This window comes from Suricata suricatta, chromosome 2 (assembly GCF_006229205.1).
Source record: "Suricata suricatta isolate VVHF042 chromosome 2, meerkat_22Aug2017_6uvM2_HiC, whole genome shotgun sequence".
Taxonomy (NCBI): domain Eukaryota; kingdom Metazoa; phylum Chordata; class Mammalia; order Carnivora; family Herpestidae; genus Suricata; species Suricata suricatta.
In genome coordinates this window covers 67019250-67024012 of record NC_043701.1, presented here as the reverse complement: position 1 = coordinate 67024012, position 4763 = coordinate 67019250, and the positions used below count along the sequence as shown (strand labels likewise).

General features: G+C 33.4%; 1 non-coding gene across 1 annotated transcript; it reads right to left on the bottom strand.

Moving 5' to 3' along the window:
- Window positions 1-2094: 2094 nt before the first annotated feature.
- On the bottom strand, window positions 2095-2201 carry LOC115286082. The gene has a single exon (XR_003905842.1). It is a non-coding gene; the product is annotated as a U6 spliceosomal RNA (small nuclear RNA).
- Between the last annotated feature and the right edge of the window lie 2562 nt (window positions 2202-4763).

Below are 4763 nucleotides of genomic sequence, written 5' to 3'. Positions count from 1 at the left end.
TCCAGGCTCTGAGCTGTCAGCAGAGAGCCTGACATGGGGCTTGGACCCACGAACTGAGCGATCATGACCTGAGCTGAAGTCAGATGCTCAACCGACGGAGCCACCCAGGTGCCCCCAAGTTTATCCCTTTAAACAAACAAACAAACAAACAAACAAACCTTGGGGAAGAAAAAGAAGCCTTAAAACAGACTTCCTTCTTGTGCTTCCAAGAAGTCTGTAAGTTTTTCTATTTTCTGGCTAATTGAGTGACTGTATCTTATAACCACAAATGGTCATATTTGTTAACATTCTCTAATACTATTGATTTATTTTTTATAGAACTTATTATGTCAACATAAGGTTGAATAAACATTCACCTATGGTTTTGTCTTAACTGTGAGTTTATTTTGTTGTGGTTGTTTTCTTTAGAGTATTTACTTTCTCATATATCTGGAATGTGTGTGTGTGTGTGTGTGTGTGTGTGTGTGTGTGTGTGTGTATTTATGTAAGTAAAATGTTAGGATGTTGCATTTATTTTGTTCTCTTGAAATCATTAATTGCCTCAAAACAACTAAGCAAATACTCCATTCTTTACTCTTTAGAATAACTTTATTATAACTTATATACTGATTTTTACTTACTGCTTTCTGAACATAATTGTAACTTTTATTTCTGTTTCAAATTTTATTTCACTGTTTAGTGTATCCAAAGTATTACTCTTGCTTTATTCATATAATTAAACAGGAATCCTCATAGTATTTTATCATTTAAAAGGATATCAGCTTTTGGGATGTAGGAGTATCTTATGGACCCATTCTTGTGTTTCTCCTGTGCTAATAATAAGATGATTACTTTGTTTTTTGTCAAAAACAAATTTTCTCTATTGATGTATTGGTTTTTGAATTATACTATTAATAGACTTCCTAATAATAAACTGTCTTTGTGTTCTCGGCCATGGTATATTGTTTCATTTGAACAATATAAATAAATACAACTGTAATATGAATAAATGCAATCTTTGATTTTTTGATTTGGAATTTAAAAATTAAAATCAGAAAGTGAATAGGAGACATCACAATATACTACGTTTTACTTTGCATAGTAGAAATATATATTCCAAAGAATATGTATAGTTATTTCCATTATAGATTATAGTTGATATATTTTTCAAAATGCTCTGTCATTCTCAGAGATAACTATGGAAGGAAACGATTAAAATACAAAAATTCATTAAAAGAATTTGTTGACCAAGTACCACAGAGGAATGTCTTGCCTTTAGCTGCATGACTGCTGATTTTAAAATCCAATTTTATACCTATATTAATTATATTTTGATATTACTATTGAACTCTTATTAAATACACTTTGTGAATGTTTTTATTAGCCATACCTTATTTACTCATGAGAATTACAGGTGCAAATAAATAGATAAGACACTCTATAATTACTCACTATGCAGTGTAGATTCAAAGAGAGCATGACTAAACATTACGAACGTTCCCAGTTGGGAAATAATAGGTCAAATGTCCTTTCAGGCCCTTCACAGATCAGAATGGAGATCATTGGATTTTTGGAGCATTTTCTTTCTTTCTTCCTGTCTTTTTTCCTTTCTGTCTTTCTCTTTTTCTTTTCTTTTCTTTTCTTTTCTTTTTTTTTTTTTGTTTATTTACTCATGGAGCATTTTCATGAGGCAGACAGGAATGGTACCAACAGGCCTTGCCTCATCAGGTTGTGTCTTCACTTTTGCTTTTAAGTAGCAGCTTTGAATAGAAGTGTAGAAAAACAACTATTTTCTGTTTCTCATTTCAGTCTTCTGCTCTTTAAAATCTTTTGATCTTATTTTCAGGTCTTTTGAAGATAATTTAGAAATAACTTTATATCACTATTGTTGCTAAAGAGGAATAGCAAAATAAAAAATTTTCAGGCATCTTGAAATATATGACCTCTACTTAAACTAATTTTTAAAAAATTTTTTAAATGTATCAATTGTTTTTTTTAAATAGTTTATTGTCAAATTAGTTTCCATACAACACCCAGTGCTCTTCCCCATGAGTGCCCTCCTCCATCACCACCACCTCTCCCCCCCCTTCAACTCTCAGTTCATTTTCAGCATTCAAAAATATGGAATGCTTCACGAATTTGTGTGTCATCCTTGTGCAGGGGCCATGCTAATCTTCTCTATATTGTTCCAATTTTAGTATATGTGCTGCCGAAGTGAGCACTAAACTAATTTTTTAAAGAAATGTTTTTTGTTTTGTTTTTTTATTAATGTTTTTGAGAGACAGTGTGAGCAGGGGAGGGTCAGAGAGAGAGAGGGAGACACAGAATCTGAAGCAGGCTTCAGGCTCTAAGCTAGCTGTCAGCAGAGAGCCTGACATGAGGCTCGAACCTATGAACCACGAGATCATGACCTGAGCTGAAACTGGACACTTAACCGACTGAGACACCCAGGCACCCCTACTTAAACTAATTTTTAAGAAATGACAATATATCCATCAAAGATTTATAATCGTGAAAAGCTAGGTATCAAGGGTTAGTGTTTAGCTTGTTTAACCCTTACACAAACCCATTGGTATTATTATTGCTCTTATGCAGATTGGAAACTGAGGTACAAGTTTGTTAAACTAAGTTTTTCCGGTTGTTAAGAGATAGAGTTGTGATTCTGGTTTCAGGCAGTATGGCTGCAGATTGTATATGTATAACCCTGTGTTGGTACTCTGCGACACCATGTCCCTACAGTGTTATGATGCAGTGAGATTTATATTATGAGATATTAGAAATATGAATTAAATTAGGAAAATTCATGATAAATATGTCTTAGGGGAGAATAGAAGGAAAATATTCTTCTGTCAATAAACCTGCTTTGATCCGTTCTTCTCTATGGTAAACTTGAGCTGTATCAGAATTCCCACTAGATTATAATTCAAGGGAATGTCTGCCTTTTTAAAAAGTAAAGCATTGATCACAAAATGAATATGAAAGACAGATCTCTGTCTAGATAAGTAATTTATGGTTGAATGTAAAAATGTAAGATTTAGATTGAAGACATAAGGACAAATTGGGAATTATTTCTTTCTCAGTTTGCCAAAAGCCATTAGATTTTCAGAGAGGAAAGAAGGAAAGAAATACTGCTATGCCCTACTCTTCCGCAGTATCAGGACCAGTGTCAATACTCTCATGATAGAACATTTGAACTGTTCTTTTGGAGTGGAACAGATATGAGGGAGGAGACCAGACAAGTAATATGAAACTTTTTATTTCTCTTCTAATAGTACCTGTTATTTTAATTTTAATTTTTTTAGTTTATTTATTTTGAGAGACAAAGATAAGAGCAAGAGGGGCAGAGAGAAAGAGTGAACATGAGTGGGGGAAGGGCAGAGAGAGAGAGAGAGAGAGAGAGAGAGAGAGAACCCCAAGCAGGCTCTGTGCTGGGATGCTGGGTTCAAACTCACCAACTGTGAGATCAAAACCTAAGCTGAAACCAAGAGTCAAATGCTTAACCAATTGGGCCACCCACGCACCCTGATAGTACTTTTTTTTTTTTTAAAGGTACTTCCTTATTGGTTTTTTATGACTAAGATTATTATCACATTTACAATATAATATATTTACAAAAGAAATAGTGGAAACTCAAAGAAGAAGGCTGTATCTATGTAGTTAACAACTTATAGTGAACAGTTGCTACTTTGTTAAAATCTTCCTATTGATTATCTGATTTGGACTTCACCACTATCCTCATCTCATGAAGGAGGAAAGAGAAGCCAAAGAAGTTTATAGAACTTTAATAAGAAAATTTAACTCAAAGCGAGCTCTACCTAATCTCAAATCTGGTTGGTTACAGGTATTTCCATTAGCATCGTTAATCATTTGTTAATCTCATTATGTTGCTCGCATTAATAAATTCTGCATAGCAGCTGTGCCATTTTGCATTCCTACAAGGGGTGTTCAGTGGGTCCAATTTCTTCACACCCTTGCCAACATTTGTTATCTCGTTTTGTCTTTTTCGTGATAGCCAATCTATCAAGTGTGAGGTGATACCTCACTATGGTTTTGATTTTTATTTCCCTGATGATTAGTGATATTGAGCACCTTTTTATGTAGCTGCTAGCCATAATTATGTCTTCTTTGAAAAATGTTTATTCAGTTCCTCTGTCCAGTTTTTAGATTGTTTTTTTTTTATATTGAGTTGCATAAACTTTTATATTTTTGGAATATTAACCCCTTATCAGATACATGGTTCACAAATATTTTTTCCCATTTTGTATGCTGCCTTTTCATTTTTTTAATGGTTTCTTTTGCAATGCAAAGCTTTTTAGTTTTACAGAGTCCGATTTGTTTATTTTTGCCTTTGTTTTCTTTGTTTTGGTTGTCAGAGAAAGCATTGCCAAGACCAATGTCAAGGAGCTTTTCCTCTTTATTTTCTTCTAAGAGTTTTATGGTTTCAGGTCTTAAATTTAAGTCTTTAATCCATTTTGAGGGTTTTGTTGTTGTTGTTCTTGTTGGTTGGTTTGTTTTGTTTTGGTAGGGATAAGGGTCTAGTTTCATTCTTTTGCATGTATCTCTTCAGTTTTCCTAGCATCATTTATAGAAGAAACAATCTTTTTTCATTGTACATTCTTGGCTTCTTTGTCATAAAGCTATTGACTATATATACATGGTTTTATTTCTGGGCTATTTCATTTCATCAATTTATATATCTGCTCATATGCCAATACCATACTGTTTTGACCTCTATAGTTTTCTAATGTAGTTTGAAATCAGAAAGTGTGATACCTACAGCTTTG